This window comes from Oncorhynchus gorbuscha, linkage group LG09 (genome assembly GCF_021184085.1).
Source record: "Oncorhynchus gorbuscha isolate QuinsamMale2020 ecotype Even-year linkage group LG09, OgorEven_v1.0, whole genome shotgun sequence".
NCBI classification, from domain to species: Eukaryota; Metazoa; Chordata; class Actinopteri; order Salmoniformes; family Salmonidae; genus Oncorhynchus; species Oncorhynchus gorbuscha.
The window spans coordinates 25,343,467-25,355,476 of NC_060181.1; positions in this window are offsets into that span (position 1 = coordinate 25,343,467).

Here is a 12,010-nt window from a genome sequence, read left to right on the forward strand (position 1 = left end):
GCCTTGTTTTCATTGTCTTTGCACATTTTATAGTCATGTTTGCATACAAAGAACAAAAAATACAAATGTACACCATAAAGTGCTTCTGAACCTCTCGCTAGCAGCTGTATGAAAATGATTGTGTGTGAGATGACACTCAGAGGCTCTGTCCCCTTCCTCTGATGGAATGTACCACCGGCTCGGTTCAAATCGTCGGCAGCTCAGAGATCAGAAATGTTATCCTGGGGCACAAGGTTGTTAAGGCTATTACTCAGTGGCTTTCTTCCATGCTATGCCAGAGGCCTGGGTCTATCAACTTCAAACTGCCTAATTCGGAGCTGCTAAAGCAGTATTTTTAAAGAGCTGATAACTTTGAAAGATTCAAGACAGCGGTAAATCTGTGATCACAAATGTGATCACTGTCCAATTGCATGTATTAAAATCCTTTGATGCATACAATCACATATTTGTGATCATTGTTGAGTGCACGGTCCCTGCAGCGAACCATCACTAATATGATTGGAACAGTAGCAACAGAACGTATGATGCAAACGCGTCTAAACTATCATTGTCTGAAAAGCATCCAAATAATCTTTTGTACTAATTGGAAATAAGTCTTCACGACTTTATTCCTCAATTTCATCTTTTATTGTAAAAGATAAACGCGAACGTCATCCAAACATCACCCGAACACATCCACAGCCAAACTCATTCCATAAACCAGTCTAAATAACAGGTTACACTGACCAAAACATAAATTAGTAACCTAACAGTTAGACTTATTTACAATGTACAATAATCACATCTCTGGTGAGTACAAGGGAGAAATGCAATATTGTTTAGAAAAGCGATGCGTGTCAGCTACATTAACAGCAGTTAAATGATTTATGATGGCAGCCATGTTTGTTTGACAAATAAATAATCCCTAATCCCAGAATGCCATTCACTATAAAACGCAAATAAACAAATTCGAAGATGGCTGCGCCCTTTGTCTGAAAAACATGAATTTAGATTTGTAATATGCTGAAAAGTGGCCAAACTTCAATATACTTGTTATAGTGTATACAAGAACTGGAGCACATGACTTGACAAGTCGTTTACAGTTTTTGACAAATCACAAAGCAAATAAATGTTATCACCTCACAGATCATCACTTCAAATAGAAGCCGACTGCCCGGCCTAAACATACGCGAACTTTATCAGGGTTGTCAAATTTGGATGAAACCACTATGATGGGGGATTTATCAATAAACAGAGGCAAACACAGGAGAAGTTTATAAGTTAAATAAAAAATAAAACCCCTGGAAAAGGGTGTGGGGAATGTGTTGGCAACCCTGAGGTACCATAGTTACAATCTGATGCCACGTTCAAACAACTGGGAACTCAGAAAGACAACTTTGAACTTTTTGAACGGTCATCCAACTCGGGCCTCTTTCTAGAGCTCCAACTTTCCGACCTGAAGATCACTGACATCATGATTTGACCCCGAGGAGGTGCGGTATATAGCCAATATACCACGGCTAAGGGCTGTTCTTAAGCACGACGCAACACGGAGTGCCAGGACACAGCCCTTAGCCGTGGTGCATTGACCATATATCACAAACCCAATAAGGTGCCTTATTGCTATTATAAACTGGTTACCAACACAATTAGAGCAGTAAAAATACATGTTTTGTCATACCCGTGGTATATGGTCTGATATACCATGGCTGTCAGGCAATCAGCATTCAGTGCTGAACCAACCAGTTTATAACCTAATTATCCAACATTTCGACAGAAAAGCTATCTTCATCAGGGTATAATGACAAACACTATGGGGCACTAGTTTAGTGTCTCAGGACACATACAGGTGTCTGTAATCATGGCTGGGTATGGCCTGATATCATTGGTTAATTCCCAGATATAAAAATACCATACAAAAAACATGAATGGATAGCGTACAATCGTAGATACAATTTGGCTACACACATTTACAATGAGTAGCACAATCCCAATGGTTTCAGATCAAAGTCTACATTGAGACCAACGGGAGCAAGGGTCTTTAAATGAAAGATCCAGGCATCCTCTCGTTTTATTAATAAATTGTCGAGGTCACCCAATCTCCTAGGGAGGGTGACATGTTCCGATGCCGATATAACGTTGGGGCGAAATCGAGTGGTTCACTTCCAAAAAGTGAGCCGCAACTGGGTAAATCGAGTTTTTGCACCAAATGGTGCTACGATGCTCCGAGATTTGTACTTTTAATTCGCGCTTTGTTTTACCCACATACCTTTTACCACAAGGACAAGATATAAGAGAAATAACTGCCTTAGTGGAGCACGTGATAACACCTTTGATAGGGATCTGTTTCCCTGTTTGGGAGTGTTTGATTGATCTACATTTTTAAATGCCATTGCATTGAGCGCAGCCATTACACTTGTAGTTTCCATCCGGTAGATGCGCAAATAAACGTTGTGCAGGGTTATTTTAGGGAGGTAAATTAGAGTTTTATCAATTTATCTGAGATTTCTGCCCCGCGAGAATACGACCAAAGTGAGGGTCCGAAAACACGTGTTTGTGAAAGTACCAATGTTTGCTTAATTTGTTCAGAACACTTTGAATTGCAGGTAGCTAGAACGCAAGAATGCTTATTTTTGCGAGACTTGTCCTTGAAAGAGCTCATGTCTCGATTAGTTTTGCATTTTTCAATGGCAGTATTAATCCGACCATTTTTGTACCCTTGAATCCTTGAGTTTACTTTGCGTCTCAGACATATTTCTGTCGAAGTCTGTTTTTTGCAAATTATTTTGATTCGACAGAATTGGCTATAAGGCAAAACTGTTTTTCAAGAAACTGTTACGATCAGTAGGTTTCCTGTAAAGATCAGTGTATAGAACATTATCCTCAAACAAAATCAGAAGATCAAGCAAACTAATTTGACGTGTGTCAGATTGCGTAGTAAATCTCAGATGCCTGGAGCTGTTTCACTTCACCCCTCAATAGAACAAAAACATCAATCTACCGTTTCCAAATAATAATGTTAGACAAGATGTTTTGTTGAGAGGATTGAAAATGGACTGTTTCTCCATGTAACCCTCATTCAAATTAGCGTAGTTAGAAACCTTAGTAAACCCATAGCAGTACCCTTCATCTGAATAAAGAAATCATTTAGAAATATGAAGTAGTTGTGTGCGAGTACTATTTCAGCCAATGTCATAATGCATGCACTGGAAGGTAATTCATTAGGGTCACGTTGCAGAAGACAATGTTCCATGGCTTCAATACCGCCCTCGTGTGGAATATTAGTGTATAACGACTCAACATCAAAAGTAACTAACAAAGTACAATCAGGGAAAGGATCAAGAGATTCACTAATAGAGATCATACTGCTGGTGTCCTTTACAAAGGAGGGGAGCTGTTCTGCGAGTGGTCTAATAAAAAGTCAACAAAAGTCGATAAAGGGGCCGTTACTGTGTCAATGCCCGCTACAGCCCTGCAGGTTTTGTAACATTCTTGTGTAATTTCGGCAAAGTATAGAAAGTGACACTTTTAGGCTGTTGAATAACCAAAATGTCGTTTTTTTTTGGTGATCTGACCAGAACTTAAAACCCATCGAGGACAGTAAAGTTAGTGTTCTGAAATTAGGAAGTGGGGTCACTTCTGAGTTTCTTGTAAGAGCTGTTGTCAAGCAGTTGTCCATGACACTCCTTTACATAAACTGTACTATCCACGAGTACAACCGACCCACCCTTATCAGCAGGGCGGGTAAGGACTGATGTATCAGATTGTAAATCAAGCAAAACTTGTGTTTCATTGTCTGTTAAATTATGGAAGGATATGTACTCCTGTTTTGTTCTGAAGGAGATTACCAACATATTTTTCAACGAGTCTGCAATATGTCTCAATAGAGTGATTGCGATTGGCTGGAGGTATAAAATAACTCTTACTTCTAAAAGAAGTTGGAGTATGTGTGCAGGTGAGCAAACTACATGTTAAATTGAAATATCACGATTAGGGGAACTGAAGTTTTCCATTAAAGGGATGTACCAACAACAAAAACACACTGCTAGCCAGCACCTCTCCTAAACAGGTGTTCTACTCTGCTAGCCAGCACCTCTCCTAAACAGGTGTTCTACTCTGCTAGCCAGCACCTCTCCTAAACAGGTGTGTGTTTCTTTCGCCTCCAGATTAATCTGTAAAAGAGACCTTGGTCTCAGCATGACTCCCTGTCAAAATAAAGTTTAAATATATATTTTTAAAGGACCATGTTATTTTCACCAGTGTGGGAAGGGCTCACATAGCCATCTGTCATGTGGATTCCATCTCCACATGTGACAGACCATTTAGTCATTGTGGGTAAATTGTGACCAAATGACTAATTGAGACTGACTGCAATGTCGGCTGCAATGTCAAACAAGCCCATACAGTCTTCTCCATGTTCAGGAGGTCTCTGATGATCAATTCAGGAGTAGAAGTTATCAGCTAAGTTCCTCGTCCTCTTATTGACTCCGATGACCGGTTCTGTAGGACCCATTCTATAGCTCATAAGCCTAGACTCCCCTTCGTCATGGCAATCTGAGGTGAGATCCTCTGGCTCAGACCTTGGCTCCAGCTCGAGGCAACGCTCGTCTTCTCTCAGCTGTGTGATCTTTGGGTGACTGTACTTGTAGTATATCACCTTAAGACCGAGCCCAACAATGTAGAATGAGATCATAATGCCAAGGATGACATAGGGATCTCGTGGCAGTTCAAAATATGGAGGGTTCTTCTTCATCTGCCACATCCAAAGACAACAAAGCATCCCAATATCCACTCCTATCTAGGTGTGGTAGAGGGTGCTCTGGCACCTGGTGTCCCCCTTTATCACATTGAACCAGCTGAAATACCAGATGAGTCCTATGGTGGCCCGGTAGAGCCATTCTCCACCAGGGCTGTCCATGAAGGCTGTCTTGAGTCGCCAGGCGAAGAAAAAGAGAAGCATCCAGGAAGAGAGGAAGTGGGCAGTGATAAAGCAGGGGAAGGCTGAGGCAAAGAGGGCGACTGCTGCCACACGCGGACCAATAAGGAGCAGGTTCCACAGGAAGTAGACCACGGAGGAGAACCAGCCCTGCTTGGCCTTGTCAGGGAGGAAGGAGCGCAGAGAACGGTGGTACATGGTCACACTGACGGCGATGGCAGATGCTGAACCAAGTGCCTTCAAGACTGAGGGAGAGAGAACACCAACACAAGATGTTAAATAGCAGACTGATCAACTAACTGACAATGGATGAAATGATAAAAATGTATCATAATGTTTGTAGTCTGTACTCGTAGATTATGTAGGGTCAGGAGAAAACTCTGAAGCCTAGTTACAGGGCAATACCAGCCACAATGTGTCATACCTCTAGGACTGGCACATTTGGCTCCCTATTTTTTGCACTACTTTTGACGAGGGCACATAGGGCTCTGGTCAACGTTGTGTATGATATAGGGAATAGGGTGTCATTTGGGACGCAGTCTCTGTCTATACATGTATGTACTTGTGATGGGCTCAACCTCTCCCCTCTGGACAACGATAGTGATCATGAGGACAAACTGTGAGGTGCTCTCAGAGAAAGCCTTCGAAGAGGCGCAGCAGGCTTAGGTCATGGGTCAGATACACAGCATCGCCGCCCATGTAGCGCTTTCCACAGCAGAAGCCACATATCGAGATCCTCACCACACCAGCATATCTAGAATGACAGTCAGCATAAATCAACATTCGACAATCTGGAGATGGCCCGTTCCCACCACCTGGAGATTTGTACAACTGAATGAACTATGGAACAGACCTTCATTGTTACTAAACTCCTGACTACATTATATACACAATTGGGAAAGGGAGCAAGAGAGACTAGTCAGTTCTGATTGGAATGTATACATAATTAGTCATTTCAACCATAATTTCCTCTATCAGTAATCCATGTCCTTAGTCTGCTAGTCTTCAGCAAACTGTTTGCAGGCTTTCTTGTGCATCATCTTTAGAAGAGGCTTCTTTCTGGGACGACAGCCATGCAGACCAATTTGATGCAGTGTACGGCGTATGGTCTTAGCACTGACAGGCTGAGCCCCCACCACTTCAACCTCTGCAGCAATGCTGGCAGCACTCATATGTCTATTTCCCAAAGACAACCTCTGGATATGACGCTGAGCACATGCACTCAACTTCTTTGGTTGACCATGGCGAGGCCTGTTCTGAGTGGAACCTGTCCAGTTAAACCGCTGTATGGTCTTGGCCACTGTGCTGCAGCTCAGCTTTAGGGTCTAGCAATCTTCTTATCGCCCAGGCCATCTTTATGTAGAGCAACAATTCTTATTTTCAGATCCTCAGAGAGTTCTTTGCCATGAGGTGCCATGTTGAACTTCCAGTGATCAGTCAGTTTGAGAGAGTGTGAGAGCGATGACACCAAATTTAACACACCTGAGACCTTGTAACACTAACGAGTCACATGACACCGGGGAGGGAAAATGGCTAATTGGGCCCAATTTGGACATTTTCACATAGGGGTGTACTCACTTTTGTTGCCAGCAGTTTAGACATTAATGGCTGTGTTGAGTTATTTTAAGGGGACAGCAAACTATTATACAAGCTGTACACTCACTACTTTACATTGTAGCAAAGTGTCATTTATTCAGTGTTGTCACATGAAAATATTTACTCAAATATTTAAAAAATGTGAGGGGTATACTCACTTTTGTGATATACTGTAGATACTTTTGTTCCTGTTTCCTCCAGCATCTTCACAAGGTCCTTTGCTGTTGTTCTGGGATTGACTTGCACTTTTAGCAACAAATTACATTCATCTCTAGGAGACAGAACGCGTCTCCTTCCTGAGTGGTATGACGGCTGCGTGGTCCCATGGTGTTTATACTTGTGTACTATTGTTTGTACAGATGAAAGTGGTACCTTCAGGCGTTTAGAAAATGCTCCCAAGGATGAACCAGACTTGTGGAGGTCTACGATTTCTTTTGATTTTCCCATGATGTCAAGCAAAGAGGCACTGGGTTTGAAGGAAGGCTTTGAAATACATCCACAGGTACACCTCCAATTGACTGAAATTATGTCAATTAGCCTATCAGAAGCTTCTAAAGCCATTACATAATTTTCTGGAATTTTTCAAGCTGCTTATAGGCACAGTCAACTTAGTGTATGTAAACTTCTGACCCACTGAAATTGTGATACAGTGAAATAATCTGTCTGTAGACAATTGTTGGGAAAATGATTTGTCATCCACAAAGTAGATGTCATAACCGACTTGCCAAAATTATATTTTGTTAACAAGAAATTTGTGGAGTGGTTGAAAAACGAGTTTTAATAACTCCAACCTGAGTGTATGTGAACTTCCGACTTCAACTGTATATGATTTTATACTAACACAATTGCTAAGAGAAATTTTGGTTAACAAGTAATCTTTTTTTATCTTAAAGATAGGGGTAAAAATGATTGGCATCCCCGTTTTCAATACTATACCTCCCCTTGTCAGGAAAATGGCACTGAGCCTTTTTCTAAAATGTTTTATTAGATTGGAGAACAGCTTTAGAAGGAGCAAAATAGCCCCTCAAATTTTACATGACATTTTAGTCATTCAGCAGACGCTCTTATCCAGAGCGAATTACAGTTAGTGCATTCATCAAAGATCCACCATATTTTACAGTAGGTATGAGGTACTTTTCTGTATGTGCACATTTTTCACGCAAAAACCACCACTGGTGTGTATGGCCAAAGAGCTCTATTTTCATGTCATCTGACCATAGCACCAGTTCCAATGCCATTTATCAAACTCTAGGTGTTTAAATTTGTTAGAAAGAGCTATTTGGCCACGTACACCAGTGGTGGGTTTTGCGTCAAGTGAAACATTTTTTATTTATATATTTAAGTCAGTTAAGAACAAATTCTTATTGTCAATGACGGCCTAGGAACAGCAGGTTAACTGCCTTGTTCAGGGGCAGAATGACAGGTTTTTACCTTGTCAGCTCAGGGATTCAATCTTGCAACCTTTTGGATACTATTCCAACAATCTAACCACTAGGCAACCTGCCGCCCCATGCAGGAAATAACCCCATACCCACTGTAAAATATGGTGGTGGATCTTTGAGGTTATGGGGACATTTTGCTTCCACTGGTCCTTGAGCTTTCGGACAAGTAAAACAATCTGTCCTACTTGTCTGAAGAACTAGTGGCTAAAAAAGCTAATGTCAATTCCTGCTGAGTCAGTGTCTCTGTTACACCGACACCATGGCTGTGTCCCAAATGACACCCTATTTCCTATTTAGTGCACTACTTTTGATCAGAGCTCATAGACCCATAACTACTATGGGGCCTGGTAGAGCACCATATAGGGAATAGGCTGACATTTGAGCCCATATGACTGGAACAGAGCAGTCAGAACAGCATCACCACAGAGCTGAACTTACTGTGGGCCTTTCAACATCAGCGTGTCAGGAAAACACAGCAGACATTTTGTCTTTTCATAACAAAGATACAAACATTAATACAAATGCGGTCTCTAATTAGTTTAAATTGGCTTGCTGATTATAGCTGGTTTCTCTTTAATAGGCTACAACTCCAAATCAAATCAAATTGTATTTGTCAGATACACAAGGTTAGCAGATGTTAATGCGAGTGTAGTGAAATGCTTGTGCTTCTAGTTCCGACAATGCAGTAATAACCAGCGAGTAATCTAACCTAACAATTCCACAACTACTACCTTATACACACAAGTGTAAAGGGATAAAGAATATGTACCTCAAGCTGAACCTCGGCAAGACGGAGTTGCTCTTCCTCCCGGGGAAGGACTGCCCGTTCCATGATATCGCCATCACGGTTGACAACTCCATTGTGTCCTCCTCCCAGAGCGCTAAGAACCTTGGCGTGATCCTGGACAACACCCTGTCGTTCTCAACTAACATCAAGGCGGTGGCCCGTTCCTGTAGGTTCATGCTCTACAACATCCGCAGAGTACGACCCTGCCTCACACAGGAAGCGACGCAGGTCCTAATCCAGGCACTTGTCATCTCCCGTCTGGATTACTGCAACTCGCTGTTGGCTGGGCTCCCTGCCTGTGCCATTAAACCCCTACAACTCATCCAGAACGCCGCAGCCCGCCTGGTGTTCAACCTTCCCAAGTTCTCTCACGTCACCCCGCTCCTCCACTCTCTCCACTGGCTTCCAGTTGAAGCTCGCATCCGCTACAAGACCATGGTGCTTGCCTACGGAGCTGTGAGGGGAACGGCACCTCAGTACCTCCAGGCTCTGATCAGGCCCTACACCCAAACAAGGGCACTGCGTTCATCCACCTCTGGCCTGCTCGCCTCCCTACCACTGAGGAAGTACAGTTCCTGCTCAGCCCAGTCAAAACTGTTCGCTGCTCTGGCCCCCCAATGGTGGAACAAACTCCCTCACGATGCCAGGACAGCGGAGTCAATCACCACCTCCCGGAGACACCTGAAACCCCACCTCTTTAAGGAATACCTAGGATAGGATAAAGTAATCCTTCTCACCCCCCTTAAAAGATTTAGATGCACTATTGTAAAGTGGCTGTTCCACTGGATGTCATAAGGTGAATGCACCAATTTGTAAGTCGCTCTGGATAAGAGCGTCTGCTAAATGACTTAAATGTAAATGTAATGTAAATGTACTTAAAGATATATGAATGAGTGATGGTACAGAACGGCATAGGCAAGATGCAGTAGATGGTATCGAGTACAGTATATACATATGAGATGAATAATGTAGGGTATGTGATCATAAAAGTGGCATAGTTTAAAGTGGCTTGTGATTTAAAAAAATTACATCAATTTCCATCCATTTCCATTATTAAAGTGGCTGGAGTTGAGTCAGTATGTTGGCAGCAGCCACTCAATGTTAGTGGTGGCTGTTTAACAGTTTGATGGCCTTGAGATAGAAGCTGTTTTTCAGTCTCTCGGTCCCTGCTTTGATCCACCTGTAGGCGAGGTCAGGTTTTTATGATCAACGAACTTCACAATGAAGTTTGCTTTGAGTATAAAAAAGGGTAGAAAAATACAGCAACTTTCAGTAGAAACATATAATGTGAAAAATGTTACCTTTTGGATTGACTTTGGTCTGATGCACATATTTACATCTGTTTATACATTCATGTCCTCATTTTGTACATTACTTATATTCTATATTTACATTTTGCACATATTCCATATTAACATTATGTACATTACTTGGATGTTTACCTAGACTAGAACAACCATAATATTGTAATAAATGACCCACCCACTTAACTTGATAGTTATCTAGAATGAAAAGTTCTTCATAATGTGGGAAACTGGTGGAGGAATATACTGTATAATTCCTAAAGAAATCCATGTAGGAAAATACAAATGATAGGGGAGAACACTAGTTGGAATGACATCCCTGAATGTAATGAATCTACCCCATGTTTCTGGTCTCCACTAGTCTCTGTGTTCCTGGTAGTTGTTGCATAACTCCCTGGTCCTCCTCCTGTTTAACCAGACAGCAGCCAGGAGGACCCGAAAGTAGCAGCAGCTTCCACACTCCCAATGATGAAACCTGCATTGTCATCCTCTGGAACTGAACAGAAAAAATATGTTAATGAATTATGGGTACTTGTTTAGGCATTGGTCTTAGTATGACATGACATAAGTTAGGGACACTCCTCCACAGCTTCTCAGTGCTTACAAAGATCATATTACAGTTCTTATTGTAAATGTCCATGAGAAAATGATAACTGGCTATGCAATTTGAAGTCAACCGTGCAGATATTAATTGCAAGTGATGTAATTATGATCTGTGGTATTCCAACTAGTTTTGGATTAAAACTCAACTGTGCCGTTGATGAGTAAAAAATGGTTGTAACGGCGTTCGCTTGTTGAAGGAGAGTCGGACCAAAATGCGGCGTGGTAGTTACTCATGTTCTTTAATGAAAAAACAACGATACATGAAATAACTGTAATATATACAAAAACAACAAAACGGAACGTGAAAACCTATACAGCCTGTCTGGTGAACACTAACACAGAGACAGGAACAATCACCCACGAAATACACAGTGAAACCCCGGCTACCTAAATATGGTTCCCAATCAGAGACCATGAGAATCACCTGACTCTGATTGAGAACCGCCTCAGGCAGCCAAACCTATGCTACACCCCTACTCAGCCGCAATCCCAATGCCTACAAAACCCCAATACGAAATACAACAAAATAAACCCATGTCACACCCTGGCCTGACCAAATATATAACGAAAACACAAAATACTATGACCAAGGCGTGACAGAACCCCCCCCTAAGGTGCGGACTCCCGGACACACCTCAAAACCATAGGGAGGGTCCGGGTGGGCGCCTGTCCATGGTGGCGGCTCCGGCTCGGGACGTGGACCCCACTCCATTAATGTCATAGTTCCTCCCCTTCGCGTCCTGGGATAATCCACCCTCGCCGCCGACCATGGCCTAATAGTCCTCACCCAGAACCCCACTGGACTGAGGGGCAGCTCGTGACTGAGGGGCAGCTCGGGACTGAGGGGCAGCTCGGGACTGAGGGGAAGCCCGGGACTGAGGGGAAGCCCGGGACTGAGGGGAAGCCCAGTACTGAGAGGAAGCCCAGTACTGAGAGGAAGCCCAGTACTGAGAGGAAGCCCAGTACTGAGATGAAGCTCAGGCAGGTAGTTGGCTCCGGCAGATCCTGGCTGGCTGGCGGATCTGGAAGAATCTGGTTGACTGGCAGATCTGGAAGAGTCTGGTTGACTGGCAGATCTGGAAGAATCTGGTTGACTGGCAGATCTGGAAGATCATGGCTGACTGGCGGATCTAGCTGCTCTGGCTGCTCCATGCAGACTGACAGCTCTGGCTGCTCCATGTAGACTGGCAGCTCAGGCTGCTCCATGCAGATTGGCAGATCTGGAAGATCATGGCTGACTGGCGGATCTAGCTGCTCTGGCTGCTCCATGCAGACTGACAGCTTTGTGCAGACTGACAGCTCTGGCTGCTCCATGTAGACTGGCAGCTCTGGCTGCTCCATGCAGATTGGCAGCTCTGGCTAC